Genomic DNA, 25,500 nt, shown 5'->3' with positions numbered 1-25,500 from the left:
CTCATCCTAACACACAAATCATCTTCCTTAACACATCACTCACTTCCCCTAAAATATCTAATTGCTCCTAATTTCTGTCCACATCAAACTGATAATGCCATTAATTGGAATCAAGGCACTCAACCAGCTGCTTCCCAGGGAAGAGCCCCGACCTGGGAGTCTGAGGACGAGGGTTCTAATCCTGACTCTGCCACTTGTCTGCTGTGTGACCTTGGCCAAGTCACCTCACTGTGTCCAATCTAATTACCTTGCATCTGCCCCAATGCTTAGAAAAGTCCTCAAAGAGCCCTATGGTGCAGTGGATAAAGCATGAGCCTGGAAGAAGCAAGGTTATGGGTTCTAATCCCAGCTCTCCTGCTTATCTACAGTGTGACCGTGGGGAACTCACTTAACTCCTCTGTGCCTCAGTTCCCTCATCTATAAAATGGCAGTTGAGACTGCGATTTGCTTGTATCTACCCCAGCGCTTAGTACAGTGTCTGACACATTGTAAGCAGTTAACAAATACCATAATTATTATTATTACTTAAATATCCAATTTATTTTTATTTATCCTTTTTCTTCCCTTATCTCTTCTCCAGCTGTATACCAAATTGTATTCTTGGTTCCTCTCAACCTGGCCTCCTAGTTACACTTTCCTCTTGACTCTCTCTGACCGGATCCTAGCACACAACCTCTCTCCTCTCACCACGGACCACTCTCCTCACTCAATCTGCCCAACCATGGCCTTCCCCCATTCAAAACTCTCCTATAAAATCAAATCCTTCAGGTATAAATCCCCTTCAGTCCTGATTGTCATCCCATTATTCGTCCTTAGCCTTAAGAAGCAGCGTGGCTTAATGGAAAGAGCACGGGTTTGGGAGTCAGAGGTCACGGCTTCTAATCCCGACTCTGCCACTTGTCTGCTGTGTGACCTTGGGCCAAGTCACTTCACTTCTCTGGGCCTCAGTTACCTCATCTGTAAAAATGGGGATTAAAAAATGTAAGCCTCACGTGGGACAATCTGACTACCCTGTATCTACCCCAAAGCTTAGAACAGTGCTCGGAACAAATACCATAATTACTATTATTAAAAGGATAATGGCTTTAGTCCCTTTTTCGAATAATTTTTGCTTCTTTTTTGCCATTATCCATTGAACCCAGAACACGGGCTTGAGAGTCAGAGGTCCCGTGTTCCAATCCCGCCTCCGCCACTTATCTCCTATGTGACTTTGGGCAAGTCACTTAACTTCTCTGCGCCTCAGTTACCTAGTCTGTAAAATGGGGATTAAGAGTGTGAGCCCCGCATGGGACAGGGACTGTAACCAATATACTTGTACCTACCCCAGGGCTTAGAGCAGTGCTTGGCACATATTAGGCATTTAAAAAATACCATCATTATTGTTATTATTATTATTTCCTACATTTTCTCTTTTGTTCCCTCTGAAGGATTACTACCTGTGTCTACCTTTCTGCCTCTAGACTGTAAGCTCCATGTGGCCAAGTTTTGGTATGATGGGTACTAGTTAATCCTCATACCCTTCGAAGCATTTAGCACAGTGCTCTACATACAGTAAGCGCTCGTTGAATACCATTAGCGGATTGACTGATTAAATTCTCACGAGTCGGAACCAGATCGTTTACCTCAATTGTACTGTCCCCAAGCACTCAGTAAAGGGCCCTACACCACAGAAGGCCTCCGTTAAATCCATATCGTCGATGGTAATGGGGACAGTGAGAGTGATGGCGATGATTCCTTGAGGCTGTTGTGGAGTTTCCCAAAGCTGCCCCAGAGTTCCGGGGTAGGGTCGGGGGTGGGGGGTCCAGGATGCCCAGCCATTCCTTGCTTGCCTAAATTGAAGACTAGAGAATGAGAGTGCTCATTCATTGTTGGGCAGCCCCCAGTGCAGGGGAGACAAATCCAAGACTGTTCAATACTGAGCACTCCTGCAGTAAGAGGAGATTCCCAGCATGAGCCACACTAACGGGATTTTTTTTTTATCCAGAGCAATCAGAAACGATGCAACGGGAAATGTTTCGGCTTTCATCAGGGAACGCCAAGAGGCACAGTCGGAGGGATGCTTGGGCCAGGGTTTTTTCATTTTAATGAAAGGAAACAAAAACTGCTGGAGAGGAAGTGTAGTTTTGGAGTATCTCGAAGCCTGGGAGATCTGAAATCACACCAAAGGGTTGTCCTTTGTCTTTGAGGAGGGGTAGTTAAAAGTAGTCTACGTGAAGAATGAATTTGAAAATGGAGGTCTGGCAAATTCCCGTATATTCTTACATGTAAAGAACAAGAAACCCTAGAGGTCTCTAGTGTGACCGAGTAGGAAAAGCATGAGGCTGGGGGTCAGAAGTTCTAGGTTCCAATCCCGGCTCCACCACCTGACTACTATCTTGGGCAAATCCCTTAGCTTCCCTGTGCTTTAGCTCCCCCATCTGCAAAATATGAATTCAATGCCTGTTCATTTGTTCAATTGCATTTATCGAGCACTTACTATGTTCAGAGCACTGTACTAAGCACTTGGAATGTACAGTTCAGCAACAGAGATAATCCCTGCCCAATAATGGGCTCACAGTCTAAATGGGGGAGACAGACAGCAAAGCAAAACAAAACAAAATAAAACAGGGAGTCTGGCGTAGACATCATCAAGATAAATAGAATCATAGATATATGCACATCATTAAGAAAATAAATACAGTAATAAATAATATATATGAATATGCACAGTGCTGAGAGGAGGGGAAAGGGAAAGAGCAGAGGGTGGAAGAAGGGGGAATGGGGAGGGGAGGAGGAGCAGAGGGAAAGGAGGACTCAGTCTGGGAAGGCCTCCTGGAGGAGGTGAGCTCTCAGGAGGGCTTTGAAGAGGAGAAGAGAGTTAGTTTGGTGGATGTGAGGAGGGAGGACATTCCAGGACAGCGGTAGGACGTGGGCCAGGGGTCGATGGCGGGACAGGCGGGAACGAGGGACCTTGAGGACCTGTTTTCCCTCCTTCTTGGACTGTGAGTCTGATGTAGGACCTGATTAATTGTTTCTATACCAGTGATTAATGCAGTTCTTGACATATAGTGCTTAATAAACACCATAATTATTATCTAAAGACTCCTAACTCCCAATTTAATTGACATTTTGCCCATTCTGGCCTATTAGAGAATCTGAAGATGGGCTCTACAGTCAAAATTTTGGAAACCAGCTGTACAGGGCTAAATGGGACCAGACAAATGCACGGATATTCCTTTCTGGGAGTTCACATCACAGGGCTGGGGTTCAGGGGATTGAGTTCTAATCTCCACTCCATCGTTTACATGCTCCATAATAATAATAATAATGTTGGTATTTGTTAAGCGCTTACTATGTGCCAAGCACTGTTCTAAGTGCTGGGGTAGACACAAGGGAATCAGGTTGTCCCCACGTGGGGCTCACAGTCTTAATCCCCATTTTACAGATGAGGTAACTGAGGCACCGAGAAGTTAAGTGACTTGCCCAAAGTCACACAGCTGACAAGTGGCCGAGCCGGAATTTGAACCCATGACCTCTGACTCCAAAGCCCGTGCTCTTTCCACTGAGCCACGCTGCTCCATGACCCCGGGCAAGTCACAACTTCTCTACGCCTTAGTTTCCTCATCTGTAAAAAGGAAATTAAATACCTATTCTCTGTCATCCTCAGAGAATGAGACCAATACGGGTCAGGGACTGTATCCGACCTGACAGTTTTGTTTCTACACAAGTGCTTAGCACAGCACTGGGCTCATAGTAAGCACTTAACAAATATCAAAATTTTTAATAGTATTATTAATACTTAATCATTCAATCAATCCAATTTATTTCGTGCTTACTATGTGAAGCATCATGGCTTAATGGAAAGACCCCAGGCCTGGGAATCAGAGGTCGTGAGTTCTAATCCCAGTTCTGCCACTTGTCAGTCGTGTGACTTCCAGCAAGTCACTTCACTTCTCTGTGCCTCTTTTATCTCATCTGCAAAATGGGGATGAAGACTGCGAGCCCCATGTGGGACAAACTGATTACCTTATATCTATCCCGGTGTTTAAAACAGTACTTGGCACATAGTAAGCACTTAACAAATACCATCATCATCATCATCATCACGGTACTAAATGTTTGGGAGAATACAGTATAACAGAGTTGGTAGACTTGTTCCCTGCCCACAAGGAGCTTAGAGTCTAGAAGGGAAGACAGACTTTAACATAAATAAATAAATTACAGATATGAACATAATTGTTGTGAGCCTGAGGGCGGGGTGAATATCCAAATTTCAGATTTAAGTGCAAGGGAAACTCGGAAGAGAGTGGGAGAAGAGGGCATGAGGGCATAGTTGGGGAAGACCTCTTGGAGGAGGTGTAATTTTAACAAGGTTTGAAGCTGGGAGAATGATCATCTCTCAGATATGAAGGGGGAGGGAGTTCCAGGCTAGAGGCAGGATGTGGGCGAGGGTATGATGGTGAGGTGGATGTGATTGAGATACAGTGAGTAGGTTGGCATTAGAAGACCAAAGTTTGGGGGCTGGGTTGCAGTGGGAAATCAAAACTGTAAGATGGGAAGGGGCAAGGTAAATGAGTGCTTTAAAGACAATTGTTAGGAGTTTCCCTTTGATGCGGAGGTGGACAGCCACTGGAGGTTCTTGAGGAGTGCAAAAATGTGGCCTGAACTGTTCTATAGAACAATGATCCGGGCAGCCAAGTGAAATGGGAGATAAAGTAGTCAAGGAAGTCAAGAAGGAGGCTGATTCGGTAATCACGGTGGGATAGGATAAGTGCTTGGGTTAGCATGGTAACAATTCGGATGGAGCGGAAAGAGCATATTATAGCGATGTTGTGAAGGTTGATCCGACATGATGTAGAGACCGATTGAATACGGAGGTTAAATGAAAAAGAGAGTGGTGGATAATGCCAAGGTTATGGACTTGTGAGACAGGGAAGGTGGTGGCATTCTACAGTGATAAGAAAGTCACGGGGAAGATAAGGTTTGAGTGAGAAGTTGAGGAGTTCTGTTTTGGACATGTTAAGTTGAAGGTGTTGGTGAGACATCCAAGTAGAGAGGTCCTGAGGCAGGAGGAAATATGAGACTGCAGAAAAGGAGAAAAATCAGGGCTGGAGATATAGATTTGGAAATCCTCTGCATAGAGATGGTAGTTGAAGCCATGGGAGTGAATGAGTTCTCCAAGGGAGTGGGTGCAGGGGTGCAGATGGAGAAAAGAAGGGCACCCACAACTGAACCTTGAGGGACTCCCACAGTTAGGGAGTGGGAGACAGAGGAGGTGCCCGCGAAAGAGACTGAAGCTGAGCTTCCAGGAAGATAGGAGGAGAACCAGGAGAGAACTGTGTCAGTGAAACCGAGGTTGGATAATATGTCCGGGAGAAGGGGGCGGTCCACAGTGTTGCAGGCAGCTGAGAGGTCAAGAAGGATTAGAATGGAGAAGGGGCCACTGGATCTGGCAAGAAAATGATCGGTGACCTTTGAGTGGGCAGTTTCTGTGGAGGGAAAGGGGTGAAAGCCAAATCAGAGGGTGTCAAGAAGAGAATTGGAGGAGAGGAAGTGGGGGCAGCATGTGAAAACAACGCAAGCAGCTTGGAGCGAGATGGGGAGATCACTGGAGGGAGCTGTGGGGTCAGAGTAGAGTGTTTTTAAGATGGGGATACATGAGCATGTTTGAACGCAGAGGTGAAGAAGCTGTTAGAGGGTGAACAGTTGAAGATGGTGGTGTTTTGATAAAATGTGAAGATTCTGAAAGTGTTTTGATAAGATACTTTCGTTCACCCCACACATCCAATCCGTTACCAAAACCTGCCATCTCACCTTTATAATATCGCCAAGATCCGCCCTTTCCTCTCCACCTAAATGGCTATCTTACTGTTACAGGCTCTCATAATACCCCGGCTAGATTACTGTGTCACCCTTCTCTCTGATCTCCCTTCCTCCTCTCTCTCCCCACTCCAATCTATTCTTCACTCCGCTGCCCAGCTCATCTTCCTGCAGAAACGCTCTGGGCATGTCACTCCCCTTCTTAAAAACCTCCAGTGGTTGCCTATTGACCTCCACACAAAACAAAAACTTCTCACTCTAGGCTTCAAGGCTCTCCATCACCTTGCCCTTTCCTACCTCTCCTCCCTTCTCTCTTTCTACTGCCCATCCCGCATGCTCTGATCCTCTGCCGCCCACCTCCTCACCGTCCCCTATTCTCACCTATCCCGCCATCGACCCCTGGGCCACGTCCTCCTGCGGTCCTGGAACGCCCTCCCTCCTCACCTCTGCCAAACTAATTCTCTTCCCCTCTTCAAAACCCTACTTAAAGCTCACCTCCCCCAAGAGGCCTTCCCAGACTGAGCTGCCCTTTTCCCTCTGCTCCCTCTACCCCCCATTCACCTCTCCGCAGCTAAACCCTCTTCTCCCCTCTTTCCCTCTGCTCCTCCCCCTCTCCCTTCCCATCCCCTCAGCACTGTACTTGTCCGCTCAACTGTATATATCTTCATTACCTTATTTATTTTGTTAATGAGATGTACATCACCCTGATTCTATTTATTTGCTATTGTTTTAATGAGATGTTCTTCCCCTTGATTCTATTTATTGCCATTGTTCTTGTTCTTTCTGTCTCCCCCGATTAGACTGTAAGCCCGTCAAAGGGCAGGGATGGTCTCTATCTGTTACCGATTTGTACATTCCAAGCACTTAGTACAGTGCTCTGCACATAGTAAGCGCTCAGTAAATACTATTGAATGAATTAATGAATGAAGGGGTGGAGGTGGAGAGGGTGAATTTTGAGAGGAGGTGGGAAATCTCTACTTGAGATCCTGCTGGGAAAGATGGGAGACTTGAAGAAGGGGCAGGAGGAGGGAGGAACTGGAGAGAAGGAAGGGAGATTTTATTAAGATCACACCTGATGGTTTCAATTTACTCAATAAAGTTCATGTCCAGATCACTAGGAGCAAGGGAAAGAGGGGCTGGGGGTCAGATGGAGGGCATTAGGCAGCTGAAAAAGCTGGTGACAGCAGTGGGCAAGGGAGTAGGAGGAAGCAGAGTTTGAGATGCACAAAGTCGGCTTGGGCACAGGGGCAAAGGGAGCAGACTGGGGTGGTGATAGAGGGCTGTGGGCTAGCATATGAGATCAGCGAAGGGATAGGGAAATGAGTCTGTTGAGTTCAAAAGAGAAGATGGTGTTGAGGGCATCAGTTTGGTTGTCAAAGGAAGATAGCTTGGGTATGGAGACCATATGGGGCATCAGAAAATTGGTGCAGGTCAAAAGACAGGAGGTCTCTGTTGGGGAACAGGACGGATATGTGAGGAGGGTGTGTGGGGGAAAGAAGGAGGGTGAAGAGGTTATGGTAAGATAGTAGGATTTTAGAGTTGGTGAGGGTAATAATGATAATAATAATTATGGTATTTGTTAAGTGCTTACTATGTGCAGAGCACTTTTCTAAGCACTGGGGTAGATACAAGGTAGAATTGTACAGTGATCAGAGATAATGAGATGAAGTTTGTATCCAAGCTGGTGAGTAGGTGAGGTGGGGTGGAGCAGGAGGTCAGTTGAGTCAGGGAGGGACAGGAAAAGGTAACACCCATGTGCATTCTGATGTCCTCAGTGGAGGGATGGAGAAAGAAAGAATGCGAGAAAGAGATCTAAATGGTTCAAAGAGTTGGATGTGGAGCCTGGAGGGTGGTATATGACCATGACTCCTAACTGGAATGGGTGGTAGAGGCAGATGATGTGGGCTTCACAGAAAGGGAAATAGAGGAATGGGGGAGGTGGGATGGGCTCTGGCCATCCAGACCAACTGCCACGCTGCCCAGAACATTTAGTCCGAGCAGATCATGGTGATGAGGACCTAGGTGTCGGGCAGACCAGCCCCTATTAAGGAAATGATTATGCAGTCAGTGGGCCTAAACCTGTTTTAACCACAGACTCGGCTCGGAGACGCAGCCAGTCCAGACAGGCTTCCCTCCACACCTCCACCAGTGTGCTTGCGCTTTCTGGAGCCTTTAGCCAACTGGGCAGGTTAAACATTTCTTTGAAAAGGTCATGCACTTTGTAAAACCCTTATTTTGTTGACAGTGGACTGGGCTGGCACCTGACCTAGAAAACGTCATGAATCACACACACTCGCATGTGTTTTCCCCTTCTGAACCACTGGTTCAAGCAAATGGCCAAATAAAGATGTTAGAGGGGACTGGTGATCCCGTTGTCTCCAGTACTCTATCAAACCATGGTTAGACCTCCGTTGCATCCCGGCTGCTGGGCCTAAAATGTCCCCTTATCATCTGAGAGGGCCTAACTCACTGAGTCCATCCCATTGAGGAAATACTCTCATTCCAAAGTCTGTCATCTTTCCAGGTAGAAACCATTATGGCAGTGAGATTATGCTCCTTCTCTGCGGTCTCATAGTTCCCCCTTCATTCAGAACAACTTGGATGTCCTGCTGACTCCTCCACTTTAACATATCCAAACCAGAGCTTGTCTTCCAGCCGTGACTTCCTCATCCCTGAAGGCAGCACCACCATCTTCCCTGTCTTGTAAATCTGTCTGGGAGTCAGAAGGACCTGGGTTCTAATCCCTGCCCATCCACTTGTCTGCTATGTGAACTTGGGTGTGTCACTTAACTTCTCGGTGACTGTTATCTCCTCTGTAAAATGGAGATTAAGTAAGTACAAGTTGGACATGGACCCCTTCCCTTCCATGTCACCTTGACTCTTTCCCTTCACTCTTTCCTCCTTTCCCCACCCCACAGCACTTCATTCATTCATTCATTCATTCATTCATTCATTCATTCATTCATTCAATAGTATTTATTGAGTGCTTACTATGAGCACAGCACTGTACTAAGCGATTGGAATGTACAATTCGGCAACAGATAGAGAAAATCTCTACCCATTGACGGGCTTACAGTCTAATAGGGGGAGACAGACGGACAAAAACAATAGCAATAAATAGAATCAAGGGGATGTTCCAGGACAGCGGGAGGACGTGGGCCGGGGTCGACAGCGGGATAGGCGAGAACAGGGGACGGTGAGGAGGTGGGTGGCAGAGGAGAGGAGCCTATGGGGTAGGCAGTAGAAAGAGAGAAAGGAGGAGAGGTAGGAGGGGACAAGGTGAGGGAGAGCCTTGAAGCCTAGAGTGAGAAGTTTTTGTTTCGTGCGGAGGTTGATAGGCAACCACTGGACGTTTTTTAGAAGGGGAGTGACATGCCCAGAGCGTTTCTACAGGAAGATGAGCCCGGCAGCAGAATGAAGAATAGATTGGGGAGGGGAGAGACAGGAGGAAGGGAGATCAGAGAGAAGGCTGAGACAATAATCCAGCCTGGATATTATGAGATCCTGTAGCACTTATGTATACATGTATATATTTAAAATTCTATTTATTTACATTGGTGCTTGTTTACTTGTTTTGAAGCAGGGGGGGAGACATCAAAACAATCTGTCTCCCCCCTTTGAGACTGTAAGTAGGGCGTGGGCAGGGATTGTCTCTTTTTATTGCTCAATTGTACTTTCCAAGTGCTTAGTACAGCGCTCTGCACACATTAAGTGCTCAAAAAATACGATTGAATGAATGGACTGTATCTAATTTGATTAGCTTTGAATGGACTGTGTCTAATTTGATTTGCTTGTATCTACCCAGTGCTTAACACACTGTCTAAAGCATAGTACGCGTTTCATGTACCACAAAAAAACGAACAAAAGAACCCCTTGATGTTAATCTCCTCAGCTTTCTCATTCCATTCACATATTCAATTTGAAACCAAATCCCATTGGTTCTATTTCCACAACATTGTTAAAATCCAATTTTTTCTCTCCCCCAAACTCTACTACATTGATCCAAGCACTTAGCCTATCCCTCCTTGACTACCGCATCCATCTTCATGCTGACCTCCCTACCTCCTGACTCTCCCTACTCCAATCCATTCTCCACTCTCCTGCCCAGATCATGTTTCTAAATAAAACGTTCAGTCCCTGTTTCCCCATTCCTATAGAATCATCCATCTCCCATCCATTGAACATCAAACAGAAACTCTTATCCTTGGCTTTAAAACACCGTCACATTTTCCCTTGTAGTTTATATCACTGATTTCCTTCTACAACCCAGATTTCCTCCTTCAAACTATCCTTCTCACTACCTCACTCTCATCTATTTCACCACTAACCCCTAACCCACATCCTGCCTCTCTCCTGGAACTTCCTCCCAACTTTTTATGTGACAGACCATCACTTTCTCCCCCTTCAAGGTCTCCTCCGATAGGCCTTCTGTGACCAAGCCCTCATTTCTCCTACTCCCTCTCCCTTCTATATTACCCTTACACTAGGATTCCTACCCTTTATTCATCTGACCCTCAGGCTCATGGAACTTGAAGTTCATATCCGTGATTTATTTTGTCTGTCTTCCCCTGTTGACCATGTCTACCAGATCTGTTATATCGTATCTTCTCGAGTACTTAGTATAGTCTTCTGTACACACTAAGCACTCAATAAATGCAAATGATTGATTGGACCTGACTAGAAAGAAGATAAATTTTCTTTCTGATCTCCCACCCTCCTGTATCCCCCTCTTCAGTCTATACTTCACTCTGCTACCCGGATCATCTTTCTACAGAAATGCTCTGGGCATGTCACCCCCCTCCTCAAAAATCTCCAGTAGTTGCCCATCAACCTTCGCATGAAGCAAAAACTCCTCACGCTTGGCTTCAAAGCTGTCCATCACCTCGCCCCATCCTACCTCACCTCCCTACTCTCCGTCTACAGCCAAGCCCGCACACTCCGCACCTCTGCCACTAACCTCACTGCGACTCATTCTCACCTGTCCCGCCGTAGACCACTGGCCCACGTCCTACCTCTGTCCTGGAATGGCCTCCCTCCTCACATCCGCCATACTAGCTCTCTTAGCTTTTTCAAAGTCCTACTGAGAGCTCACTTCCTCCAGGAGGCCTTCCCAGACTGATCCCCCCCCCTTTCCTCTGCTCCTCCTCCCTTCTCCATCACCCCTATTCCCTCCCTCTGCTCTGCCCCCTTCCCCACCCCACGGCACTGTTACATATATTTACATATTTATTATTCTATTTATGTGTATATATCTATAATTCTATTTATCTACTTTGATGCCATTGATGCCTGTCTACTTGTTTTGTTTCGCTGTCTGTATCCCCTTTCTAGACTGTGAGCCCGTTGTTGGGTAGGGATTGTCTCTATTGCCAAATTATACTTTCCAAGCGTTTAGTACAGTGCTCTGCTCACAGTAAGCACTCACTAAACACGATTGAATGAGTGAATGAATGAAAAGGCAAAAGTTACTCACTTGTAGTATTCCTACTCTTCCTTCTCCATCTTTTTTGTCCTAATCATGCAAGCAATCAATTATAATTACTGAACATTTAACACACATATAATTTCTATGTGCAGAGCAGTGTGTTAAGCATTGGGGAAAGTACAGTAGAATTAAGTTGGTAGATGTGATTCCTTCCCACAGTGGGCTTAGAGTCTGCGGATAGGGGAAATAATAGATTTTAGGAATATGTACATAAGTACTGGGGGCCTGAGGTGAGTATTGAAACACTTTAGGGGGATACAGCCAAGTGCATAGTTAATGCGGAAGGGAGGGCAAATGGGAGAAATGAGGATTTGGGCAAGAAAGGTCTGTTGGAGGAGATGTGATTTTAGGATGGTTTTGAACGTGGGGAGAGCGGTGGACTGTCAGATGTGAAGAGGGGATGTTGGTCGGTGCTAGAAGAGATGATCTTGCCTAACCCACTGACCCTTTGCCTATGTCCTCCCTTAAGCCAGCAACTCATTATCATCGGGGACCTGATTGGGCATAAGCCCCTGCTCTGCAGCAATTTGGGGGGTGATATCTGCCCACCTGCCTTCCCCACCTCAAATTCTGGAGCCGCCCTGGCAATGTCATGCCCCTCAGAGGCTGAATTAGCATGGGCTGTGGGCCAGAATCTGCTGATCATGACTGCAGCTGCCATGTCCGTGTCAGCAACCTTGGCCACAAATTGCCCTGGCTCCATAGCTGAGGTAGCCACTACCAAAGCCAGCTGACCCTGACTTGGAAGCAATGTCTGCCTGGCCCCATCAGTTGTTCATTTCTACTGCCTCAACACCAGGGCTCCACCTGCAGTCTGGTCGTGGCGGATCCCTCGAGGTGCCTGGGGGAATCAAGTGAGAAGAGTGAGTGGGGAGAGACAGTTTCTCCTTACGGCTTTTGGAGGTGAAAGATAGAGGAACTGTTCGCACACGGCCCCTGTGCCTTTCAGGACGGGGCAAAGGTGAAGCCGCTATTCCGGTTCCACTCGGGTTCCTTTCTATCTCAAAAGGGCAGGGCAGGATACCTCCAGCTGTCCACCCTGTCCCCAAAATCCACAGGGATGAAGCCATTTGCTGGTGGCCACCTCATTAGATTAGCCCTATGGGGTGATCATTCCCTTTGGCTCCCCAGAATTAGAGCCTGCGCTACACATCCAGATTCAAGAGTGGTTTCACCAGTCCCTCTATGAACGTCCCTCTACATCAAAAGGCAGGTCAGGATGAGAGACACACTCTCTCCAACACCGTGACCTAGCAGTTGACCATTAGCAGACTCCTGCAGCAGGCAACAGGCAATGGAGGGAGGAGTTGAGCTTTTAAAAAATAACTTCCCAAGGATCAGGATCCCAAGAGGCAGGCTCAGAAACAGAGACAGATGTCCCCACGCCACACACACCATATGGGACACCACGTTAAAGTACAGATTTGTCCTTATGTGCAGATAATGCGCTTAGTACAGTGCTCTGCACATAGTAAGCACTCAATAAATACTATTGAATGAATAATGCAGGGGGGTGTCCTCCCATCTGTGTTTTAAAAAATATTCATACATGTAGATAGGACCAATCATCAGTAGTGTCATCTTCAATTAAAAACAGCTATTCTAATGCTGCTATTACTTCATTTAATCATCATCATCATAATTGTAATAATAATAGTACTTGTTAAAACCTTATTATGTGCCAAGCACTATTCTAAGTGCTGGGGTAGATACAATTTGATCAGTTGGTCAAAGTCCCTGTCCCACGTAGGGCTCACACTCTTAATCCCCATTTTACAGATGAGGTAACCGAGACCCAGAGAAGTGAAATGACTGGCCCAAGGTCACACAGCAGATGTGGCAGAGCCGGGATCAGAAACCCAGGTCCTTTGGGCTCCCAGGACCCTGCTTTATCCACTTAAAACTCCTCCACTAGTCTGGAAGCTCCTCCTCTAGATTGTGAGCTCCTTGCATACAGGGATTTTGTTTACCAACTTCAGTGCACTGTACTCTCCCAAGTGTTCAGTACAGTGCTCTGCAGGGTAAGCATTCAATAAATACCACTGATTGAATGACTGGTGAGGTACCCAGTTGTGGGTGGATTAGAGACTGAGGGTTGTGGGTGCATTATCTGGTTATCCGACTCTTTCCCCATCATATCATAGTAAAGCAGGGCCATGCAGATGGTCTAGTCACGCACTCGGACATCATTCTTGAGGTTATGACAAAAAAAAACTTGGAAGCTGGAATTTGACAATGTACCCTTTGGGAAATTCTTTTACCTCATCTGGCTATGAGCCTCACTGAAAGTAACTGAGAAAATCATGGATCAGTTTCATTAGCATCTTGTATGATCCACACTCAATATCAAATGGCAAGACAAGACTAGCACCCAGGAGGTGTTTGAACACAGTCTAACAGCAATGGAGCAATCCGAACTGTCTTGCCATTTTGCTGGACAGCATGTGAGGAGACTGGATGACAGGATACACAAGACTCTGCTGACTAGCCTTAGCCTCAACTCATCTCTTCATTCAACCCACATATTTGATCCATCACCGAATCTTATCAGTTCTTCCTTCACAACATCTCCAAAATTCACACTTTCCTTTCCAACCAAACTGTAATCTCAGTGAATCAAGCACTTTTAGCCTGTCCCACCTTGATTATTGCATTAGCCTCTTTGCTGACCTCCCTACTTCCAATCACCCCCATTCTAGTTCTTACTTCATTCTGCTGTTCAAATAATTTTTCTAAACATTTACTCACACCTCAAAAAATTCTAACAGTTGACCTCTGTCTCAACAGAAACTCCTTAACCTCATCTTTAAATCACTCATTTTGCCACCCCCCATCTTACTTTGCCGATTTCCTACACTCAAGCCTTTACACTTTACTCCTCCAATGCCAGCTGTTTTTCAATCTTTTCTATCTTTCATTCATTCAATCATTCAATTGTATTAATTGAGTGTTTACTGTGTGCAGAGCACTATACTAAATACTTGGGAAAGTACAATACAGCGATGAAGAGAGACAACCCCTGACCACAGTGAGTTCAGTCTAGAAGGGAGGAGACAGACATCAATGCAAATAAGCAGCCACCAATATAAATAAATAAAATTAGAGATATATAGATAAGTGCTGTGGGGCTGGGAGAGGGGAAGAGCAAAGGGAGCAAGTTAGGGTAGCAAAGAAGGGAGTGGGAAATGAGGGAAAGTGGGGGTTAGTCTGGGAAGGCCTCTTGGAGGAGATGGGCCTTCAGTAAGGTTTTGAAAGGAGGGGAGTAATGGTATGGCAGATTTGAGGAGGAAGGGCGTTCCAGGGCAGAGGTAGGACAAGGGCCGGGGGTCGGTGGCGAGACAGGGGAGATCGAGGCAAAGTGAGAAGTTAGTACTAGAGGAGCAAAGTATGAAGGCTGGGTTGTAGAAAGAGCAAAGTGAGATTAAGTAGGAGAAGGCAAGATGATGAAGCTCTTTAAAGCCAATAGTGAGGAGTTTTTGTTTGATAGAGAGGTAGATAGGTAACCACTGGAGATTTTTGAGGATGGGGGCATGACATGTCCTAAATGTTTCTGTAGAACGATGATCCGGGGAGCAGAGTGAAGTATGGACTGGAGTGAGGAGACGCAGGATGTTGGGCAGTCAGCACGGAGGTTGATGCAGTAATCTAGGTGGGATAGGATGAGTGATTGTATTAACTTGGAAGCTGTTTGGATTGAGATGAAAGTACAGATTTTAGCGATGTTGTGAAGGTGGGACTGACACGATTTGGTGATTCATTCATTCATTCATTCATTCATATTCATTGAGCGCTTACTGTGTGTGGAGCCCTGTACTAAGTGCTTTGAATTTGTAGATTAAATGAGAGAGAGGAGTCAAGGATAACCCCAAGGTAATGGGCTTGTGAGATAGGAAGGATGGTATTGTTGGGAAAGTTTGGGAGAGGACAGGGTTTGGGTGGGAAGATGAGGAGTTCTGTTTCAGACCTGTTAGGTTTGAGGAGACGGGAGGACATCCAAGTAGAGATGTCTTCAAAGCAGGAGGAGATAATAATAATGATTATTATAATAACAGTGTTGGTGTTTGGTAAGCGCTTACTATGTGCAGAGCACTGTTCTAAGTGCTGGGGTAGATACAGGCTAATCAGTTTGTCCACGTGAGGTTCACAGTCTTAATCCCCATTTTACAGATGAGGGAACTGAGGCCCATAGAAGTGAAGTGACTTGCTCACAGTCACACAGCTGACAAGTGGCAGAACTGGGATTCGAACCCGTGACCTCTGACTCCCAAGCCCGGGCTCTTTGCACTGAGCCATGCTGCTTAGGGAGAGAGAGCAGGGGAGGAGATGTAGATTTGGGTTTCATCTGCATAGAGATGGTATTTGAAACCATGGGAGCGAATGAGTTCTCCAAGAGAGTGAGGGTACATGGAGAATAGAAAGGGACTGAGAACTGAACCTTGAGGGACCTCCACAGTTAGGGGGTGGGAGACAGAGGATGAACCCATGACGGAGACTTAGAATGAATGGCCAGAGAATTGAGAGGAGAACCAGGACAAGACAGTTAGTGAAGCCAAGAATGGATAACATTCATTTCCAGGAGAAGGGGGTGGTCAACAGTGTCCACGGCAGCTGAGAGGTCGAGGAGAATGAGGTTGGAGTAGAAGCCGTTGGTTTGGCAAGAAGAAGAACATCGGTGACCTTGGAGAGAGTGGTTTCAGTGGAGTGAAGGGGATGGAAGAGGTTGGAGGGGGTCCAGGAGAGAATTGGAGGAGAGGAATTTGAGATAGCAGGTGTAGACACCTCGCTCAAGGAGTTTGGGGAAGAGTGGTAAGAGGGATATGGGGTGATAACTGGGAGGAGTCATGGAATCAAGGGAGGGTTTTTTTAGAATGGGGGAGCCATGGGATTGCTTGAAGGCAATGGGGAAGAAGCTATTGGAGAGTGATCCATTAAAGATGGTTGTTAGGGATGGGGAGAGAGTTTTTTTAAGGTAAGAAGGAATGGGGTCCGATGCACTTGTGAAGGATATGGCATTTGAAAGGAGGTAGGAGATCTCCTCCAGAGATACTGCTGGGAAGGATGGGAAAGTTGAAGAGGGGACGGGAAGGGGAGGGGCCAAGAAGGAGGAGGGGCGATTTTAGGGAGTTCAGACCTGATGGTGTTTAATTTTCTTAATAAAATGGATGGCCAGGTCAGTGGAGGCGAGGAATGGGGGAGGTGGGGGGACGGGGGCCTGAGGAGTGAGTTAAATGTCTGGAACAATTGGCGAGGGTGATGTGCATGGGTGTCAATAAGGGAAGAGAAATAGTTTTGCTGGGCATAGCAGAAGGCAGAGTTAAAGCAAGCAAGGATAAACTTAAAGTGGACAAAGTCAACCTGATATTTAGATTTCCATCAGCAGTATTCTGTGGTTAGAGCACAAGAGCGAAGGAGGTGAACAGAGGCAGTAATCCAGGGCTGAGAGTGAGTGGTACGAGAGCGACTAAGGGATAGGGGAGCGAGTGAGTTGAAATCAGTAGAGAGGGTGGTGTTGAGAACGTCTGTTTGGTCATCGAGAATGGGTAAGGGGGGAGGGAGATTAGGTGGGGTATGATGCAGATGCGCTGAGAGAGATGGGTGGGGTCAAGAGATTGGAGGTCTCTATGGGGGAATAGCACAGTTCTTCACGTCCCATCCTTTAATTGTGGGAGTCCTTCAAGGCTCACTTTTGGGTCCCCTTCTATTCTCCATCTCCATCCACTGCCTTGGGAGCTCATTCTCTCCCGTGGCTTCAGTACTGTCTTTATGTGGATGATTCCCAAATCTAAATCTCAATCCTGACCTCTCTCCCACTCTGCAGTCCCGCATTTCCTTCTGACACCTCAAAGTTAACCAGTTAAAACAGAACTCCTCATCTTCCCACCCAAACACTGTCCTCCCCTTCATTTTCCCATCACTGTAGACAGCACCACCATCCTTCCTGCCTCTTAGGTCCATAACCTGGACTAATCTCTCTCATTCAACCCACATATTCAATCTATCACTAAATCCTGTTGGAACCACCTTCATAACATTATTAAAATCCTCCCTTTCCTCTCCATTTAAACTGCGACTGCGTTAATCTAGGTACTTATCCTATCCAACCATAATTACCATATCAGCCTCCTTACTGACCTCCCTTCCTCCTGACTTTCCCCACTCCAGTCCATACTTCATTCTGCTGCCCAGATCGTTTTTCTGCAAAACCATTCAGTCCATGTTTCCCCACTCCTCACAAACCTCCAGTGGCTGCCCATCCACCTTCGCATCAAACAGAAACTCCTTGCCATTGGCTTTGAAGCCCTCAGTGACCTTGCCCACTTTCTACCTCACCTCACCACTCTCTTATCATGACCCAGCCCACGCACTTCATTCCACTAATGCCAACATACTCACTGTACTTTGATCTCATCTATCTTGATGCCGACCTCTCGCCTACATCCTGCGTCCGGCCAGGAACACCCACCCTCTTCCTATCTGATGGACAATTACTCTCCCCATCTTCAAGTGCTCGTTGAAGGCACATCTACAAGAAGGCTTCCCTGACTAGGACCTCATCTCCTCTTTTCCCACTCCTTTCTGTGTCGCCCTGATTTGCTCCCTTTATTCACCCCTCCCTCAGCCCCACAGCAGAACCTATCTGTAATTTTTAAAAATTATATTAATGCCTGTCTTCCCTTCTGGACTGTGAGCTCTTGTGGGCAGGATATGTGTCTACTAACTCTTTTGTATTTAATAATAATAATAATAATATTGGTATTTGTTAAGCACTTACTATGTGCCGATCACTGTTCTAAGCACTGGGATAGATAGAGGTTATCAGGTTGTTCCACGTGGGGCTCACAGTCTTAATCCCCATTTTACAGAGGAAGTAACTGAGGCACAGAGAAATTAAGGGACTTGCCTGAAGTCGCACAGCTAACAAGTGGTAGAGCTGGCATTAGAACCCATGACTTCTGACTCTCACGCCTGGGCTCTTCTCCCCAAGTGCATAATTCAGTGGTCTCCACTCAGGAAGTGCTTAATAAACAGAGTTGATTGATTGGTTGAATTGATTTTTGATACCATCTCAGAAGATAATGATCTCAACTAATTAGGAGTTTGAAATATGTAAGCCCATCATTGGGCAGGAATTGTCTCTATCTGTTGCCATATTGTACATTCCAAGCGCTTAGTACAGTGCTCTGCACATGGTAAGCACTCAGTAAATACTATTGACTAAATGAATGAATTCACTGAAGTCACTGAGGAAAGTAACCATCTTGAAAAGCAGGAGTCACATCTCCTTACTAACCTGATCATAAACATAGTCTGGGGGGAGTGGCATGATCGGCTTATTTTATTTATGAAAACAAGGATATATTCTCTCTGAGTACTGTATGTGCATGTCCTCCGTTTAGGGTATATTTGGATGTTCCCTGTTGACTGCAGGAACCAGGCCTCCTTTCAATTCAGCTCACTTGATTAATTGAGACTATCCTCCCTCCTGTATGGTTTTTTTTTTCCGGTACATAAATAACCAATGCGGAAACCAACAAATAATGATGATGCAAAAGGCTTTCATCACCCCGGCAGAAAGTTATGTAAAATAAAGTCATTTTTTTTACCACTCCTTGCATCATTCTACTACGTTGTTTCTTGAATATAAGCCGACCACTTTTTAGAGTTCAAAACAACTTCTCATCCGAGGGTCCCCTGGATTACAGTATTTTTCCTTTGAAAGTTAAACTTTGTCCTTGACTTAAGTATTGTTTTTCGGACATTTATTGCACAATCATCCTGCTGATTATGAGTAAGCATGATGTTTAAGGAAGAAGCATGAAACAGAAAAAGGAAAAACAGAGCCAAGTGGTTACTTCAATAGAAGGTTTCAACATTTTCAAATATAAATGATATATGCTCCCATATATCACAGACTAAACTCTAAAAATCCACAGATTAAGGTTCCCAGTGTGGGGAACAACCAATCAATGGATGAAGGAGAAGTTTGCAGGCTCTAGTAAAGTTTCACTGAAAACTACGACTGTCAAATCCATGATGATTATTTTAACAACAATTTTATTCTCACAAAAAAACAAGTAATTCAAAAAATCAAAATACCCATTTCTATAAAACCACTATTTTAGTTTAAGTGACAAAAAAAAAGTTTCTTCACGATTGGAAATTGTGGAATTTATTCATCTCCTACAGACATTGTATGGAGCACATGTAATCCTATGATAAAAGTAAAGAATGTATTTTACTGCCTTTTACAATCTAAGGGTAAATGGTAGCTAACAGCGTGTTGTGCTCCTGTAAATAACAATATAGTCTTGTGATGGGAAAGTCCACTTCATTCATTCAATAGTATTTATTGAGCACTTACTATGTGCAGAGCGCTGTACTAAGCGCTTGGAATGTACAATTCAGCATTTCTGATTGGATAAACCCAACTCACATAGCATTAAGGCGGTAGATTAGGTGTTCTGAGGACTGACAACAGCAGCCTTTGTCTATCTGGCTCCGTTCACCGTGCTCTTCCAAGAATCTGGTTTCATTTAGGCTTTATCACATCACCAAAAAAACCTCTGAAGGACCCTGGCAGCAGCTGGTCTGTCCTCCAATCCTCAGAACAAAATATAACAAACCAGTGCTTGTCTGGTTTCTTCCTCGTCCCCGACCCCTTACCCTCAGAGCTATCGCTGATAGAAAAAGACTCACCTAAGCCAGACCAACCTTGAGGCAAGGATGATGATGATGACAACTGGCATATTACCTGGCACTTGGGACTTAATGCATCAGAAGGAAGTGAACTATTTTTGAAAGACCAATGGAGACCATTCCTAGGATGCTCAGCGAAATAATAATAATGATGATGATGGTATTTGTTAAACTCTTTCTATGTGCCAAGCACTGTTCTAAGAGCAGGATGACATCAGTCAACAGTTTGGGACTAGGAAAGTAAGGACAGTAAGGATGTGAAAATCTAGGACGCCTCCATACCAATAGAATAATAATTGTGATATTTATTAAAACCTTGCTATAGGCCAAGCACTGTATTAAGCACCGAGGTAGACAAAATCAACACATCAATCAATCCATCAGTTGAGCCTTTCCCGAGTACAGAGCTCTGTACTAAGTGCTTGGGAGAGTACATTACAATAGGGAAGGTAGACAAGAGCCCTGCCCACAAGAAGTTTAGAAACTAGAGGGGGAGGCAGACATTAAAAGAAATCATAGTGAGGGGAAATACTAAAGTATAAGGATAGGTATATAAGCCCTGAGAGGCCCGGGTGAGGCGACTAACAAAGTATCAGAGTTCTAAAGGGTGATGTGGAGCTGGGATAGGGAGAGAGTTAAAGTGCTTAAGGGCTGCGGACCCAAGTACGAAGATGATGCAGAAGGGGGAGGGTGGATTCATGGAGAAATGAGGGGTTAATCAGGACACGCCCCTCTCTTCTGCCCGACTCCCTTTCCCCTCTGCGTAGTCTATGCAGCTGGATCTCTACCTTTTGGGCACCTGGTATTCCCCTCACCTCACCAGTCCCAAAGCACTTAGCTGCGTATCTATGGTATACTGATATTAAAGTCGATCTCCTGCTTTAGAATGTAAGCTTCTTGAGGGCAGAGAACTAACAACTCTCTTGTATTGTACTCTCCCAAGCACTTAGTACAGTGTTACGCCCATAGTTAAGACTTCAATAAATACCACTGATCGATTGATCGATTGATTTGATTTTAGTAAGGCTTTGAAGGTGGAAGGAGTGGCGTTTTGTCAGATAGGGAGGAGTGGGAGTTCCAGGCTAGAGGGAGAATGTGAGCAAGGGATAATATCTGTCGATGAGGCCGACTGACGTCATTTGGAGCAAAATGTGCAGGTTGGGACCACGTGGGAGTTTAGCCCCGTTAGGCAGGAAAGGGAAAATAGATTGAGTGCCCAAAAGTCGTTGCTAAGGAGTTTCTGTTTGATGAGGAGAGGGATGAGCTCTCCTATTGGAAGTTTCTCAGGAGTGAAGGTGATCAGAATTGAACTTTCTTTAAAAAAAAAGTCCAGGCAGAGGAATGAAGTGTGAACTAGAGTGGAGAAAGGCTGGAGTGGGGAAGTCAAAGAGGAGGCTGGTGCAGTAGCTGAGATGGGATGTGATAGGAACTTGATTCAGCATCGGAGTAAGAGGGATCTGGGTTCTAATCCGGTTCTGCCACTTTTACACTGTGACCTTCAGTAAGTCATGTAACTTCTCGGTGCCTCTTACCTCATCTGAAAAATGGGGAGTAAGACTGTGAGCCCCATTTGGGGCAAGGACTTTGTCCAACCTGATTAGCTTGTGTCTACCCCAGTGCTCAGCACAGTGCCTAGAACATAGTAAGTGTTTAACAAATGCCATTAAAAGAGAAAAAACAGAATGGTAGCTCTTTGGATCCAATGCAAGCAGATCAAAATAAGAGGAATATCCTGTTGCCCAAACCATAATGGATTGGAAATTCAGAAACTCGACCGGGAAATTCTTACTCCTGGATGGTCATTATGGAAGTAAAATTGGGTGAAGAAAATAAGTGAACCAGCAGGTATGGTTTGATCTAACAACAATCTAAAACCCACTGGGAGATGTAAGCTCGGGTGGGAATTGGAAATATGGAATATCTTTGGTGCCTAATAGAAGAGATAAGGGTAAGATTGCATAAACCTGCAATTCAGGTTGTTATGTATCCATAATGTTGAATCTAAAAGACAAATCCCATTACTACCTTGTTATTTTGACGGTCAGAAAAGAGTACGTTAATATCTTCTTGAGCTTGGGAAATGATTTATTGGGGTTTCTGAATAGCTTGATAGCTTGAAACGATTAATGAATTTTAGGGAATAAAGATGACATTCTGGAAACTGTAGATTGTTAAGAGGCAGTGATTGCCAAATTAAGGAATTAGGAATAATATGGTTTCATAAACAGGAAAGATATTTCTGAGCCATTCGATGATCCTTCAGATAATTTATTTTTGTCTGTAATAAACCAATCAGAGATTTTTCCTGTCCTTAAATTATTAGCAGGGAAAACCTTGGCTTTGGAAAGGAAGGTTTATAAAGCTCAATTCATTAGAATATAAAATATTGACATAAGTAGATCAAAGTGAATATTCAGTTAGTAATAATAATACTGGTATTTGCTAAGCACTTACTATGTGCCAAGCACTGTTCTAAGTCCTGGGGTAGATACAAGGTAATCAGGTTGTCCCACGTGGGGCTCACAGTCTTAATCCCCATTTTACAGATGATAATAATAATAATGTTGGTACTTGTTAAGCGCTTGCTATGTGCAGAGCACTGTTTTAAGCACTGGGGGAGATACAGGGTCATCAGGTTGTCCCACGTGAGGCTCACAGTTAATCCCCATTTGACAGATGATGTAACTGAGGCACAGAGAAATTAAGTGACTTGCCCACAGTCACACAGCTGACAAGTGGCGGAGCCGGGATTCGAACCCATGAGGTTCTGACACCCAAGCCCAGGCTCTTTCCACTGAGCAACGCTGATGAGATAACTGAGGCACAGAAAAGTGAAGTGACTTGCCCAAAGTCACACAGCTGATAAGTGGTGGATCAGGATTAGAAATCATGACCTCTAACTCCCAAGCTGGGGATGCCATGCTACTTCTCACGCTAGCCATATTTGGGGGTGGGGGAGTATCTCTAGACCTATAATGGAGAGAACTAAGGAATGATTAAAGACTCAAATGGTTGAGTGATTCACCGTTTGAATCTGGAACTTTTTCTAATCTACTGCTAGAGGGAATACTATCAATGGGAGGAAATTCAACTGCGTTGAAATATCAAAATCCTGTTCACTCTGTATAGCAAGAAAGATTTACCGAGAAATATGAGAGAATGAAAAGGCAGCATTTGCGGGTAAAACTAAGAGAAGAAAACTTAAGACAACACCTCCGTCCTCCCTGTCTCACAAGCCATAAACATCACATTATCCTCGACTCATCTCACTCATTCAAAATACGTATTTTATTTTGATTATTTTGTTTATTTTATTTTGTTTATTTTGTTTAATGAGATGTACATCACCCTGATTCTATTTAGTTGCCATTGTTTTTATGAGGTGTTCTTCCCCTTGACTCTATTTATTGCCATTGTTCTTGTCTGCCTGTCTCCCCCGATTAGACTGTAAGCCTGTCAAATGGCAGGGACTGTCTCTGTTGCCAACTTGTTCATTCCAAGCGCTTAGTACAGTGCTCTGCACATAGTAAGCACTCAATAAATACTATTGAATGAATGAAAAATAAATACTATTGAATGAATATTCTACCTGTCCCCCGATTCTGATGGCTCAGTGTTCACGACATGGCTAAAAATGGGCTCTTTCCTCCTCCATCCAAACTACTATCATGTTAATTCAAGCATTTATCCTAGCCCGCCTTCATTATTGCTTCAACCTCCTTGCTGACCTCCCTGCCTCCTGTTTCTCCCCACTCCAGTCCATACTTCACTCAGCTGCCCGGACCATGTTTCCCGACTTCTCAAGAACCCCCACTGGTTGCCCACCCACCCCCGCATCAGACGGAAACTCCTTACCATTGGTTTTGAAGCACTCAATCAACTTGCCTCCTCCTCCCTTCCCTCTCTGCTTTCCTACTACAAACTAGTCCACGCTCTTCGCTCCTCTAATGCCAACCTACTCACTGTACCTCAATCTCAGCCATCTTGCTGCTGACCTCTTGCCCCTCTCCTACCCCCAGCCTGAAACACTCTCCATCTTCACATTTAACAGACAATCGCATGTCCCGGCTTCAAAACCTTTTGGGGAAGCAGCATGGCATAGTGGATAGAGCATGGGCCTGGGAGTCAGAAGGTCATGAGTTCTAAACCCTGCTGCACTACTTGTCTGCTGGGTGGCCTTGGGCAAAGCACTTCACTTCACTGGGCCTCAGTTATCCCATCTGTGAAGTGGGGATTAAGACCGTGAGTCCCAGGTGGGACAGGGACTGTATCCAACCCATTTGCTTGTATCCACCCCAGTGCTTAATACAGTGTCTGGCACACAGTAATCACTTAACAAATACCACAATTTTTATAAGAAGCATAATAATTATTATTAAAAGCACATCCCCTCCAAAAGGTCTTCCTAAGTCTTCATTTCCTCTTCTCCCACTCTCTTTTGCATCTCTCTTGCACTTGAATCTGTACCCTGGACATTCACCCCACCCTCCACCTCACAGTACTTATGTACCTCTCCATAATTTATTTTAATGTCCATCTCCCCCTCTAGCCAGTAAGATCCTTTTGGGAAGGGAACATTTCTATGAACTTTCTTGTATTGTATTCCCCGCCTTGGTATATGCCAATCACAGAATAAGGACAAGTGAAAATGAGAGGAGTGTATGATCATTATTACTGGTCTTCTTAAATCAGGGCCAAACTTGGTTAGGAAAAATAACCCACAGGGAGTAAATTCTGCCTCCCAATCAGAAAACATCTTAATGCTGCCTCATTAAGGCCTGGAGTAAGAAGCTTCAAGACACTCTTTAAAATGAGGTATGGATGTAGACCTGTAAATTGCATTTACAGTTTGTTAACATTTATAGAAACCTTACCTTGTTATTTTTTCCCTACATGGAATTTTTCATACATTTTTATCCACTTTAGATTGCCTTGGTAGGGCATTAAGAAGGGGTTGGGTTTCTTATCTTTTAAATTTAAAATTTCTGTTCTTAATTGCATTACTTGAGTACATTTCATTGTGTTCCTAAATGGAACATTGATTTTGCAATGGCTCAGTGTTAATTCACAGAACCTTGAGCAATCCAGATTTTAATTAAACTCTTCAAACGTCTTAATTGTATTCAAAAGCCAATTTCGTTTCTGTTTCTTGAGATGAGAGCAATCAACATTGCTAACTACTTTAATTGCACCAAGCTGACAGCGGTAAAAAGTCAATGAGCAGATCAATAGAACAGTCCCTTGGGAAAAAAGCAAAAAAAGATGGTCAATATATAACAGTGCAAAACACAAATCTATATTGCTTCCGGTATGTTCACCGCACATAGTAATTTGGGGTAGGATGACTGATCATTAAAGATAAAGCAAGTAAAATCAAGTAAGTGAAATTAAAACATTAAATAGCCAAATTGTTCAAACTTCCTGGGAGAGAAAGCAAAATAACACCTTTTGCCACATTCTCCTTGACTTTTTGGAATGGCTTTTTTGAAATTCTTGTTCCGATAAATGGAGTCTTTAAA

General features: G+C 44.8%; 1 protein-coding gene across 1 annotated transcript in view; it reads right to left on the bottom strand.

Moving 5' to 3' along the window:
- The window catches only part of LOC120638318 (coiled-coil domain-containing protein 201-like), a 53,671-nt gene that overhangs the window by 15,462 nt on the left and 12,709 nt on the right, over window positions 1-25,500 (bottom strand). The window lies entirely within an intron of this gene.

The sequence above is a fragment of the Ornithorhynchus anatinus genome, chromosome 4 (assembly GCF_004115215.2).
Source record: "Ornithorhynchus anatinus isolate Pmale09 chromosome 4, mOrnAna1.pri.v4, whole genome shotgun sequence".
Lineage (NCBI taxonomy): Eukaryota > Metazoa > Chordata > Mammalia > Monotremata > Ornithorhynchidae > Ornithorhynchus > Ornithorhynchus anatinus.
The sequence above is the reverse complement of the archived record's forward strand: the minus strand, read 5'-3'. Positions and strand labels throughout refer to the sequence as shown.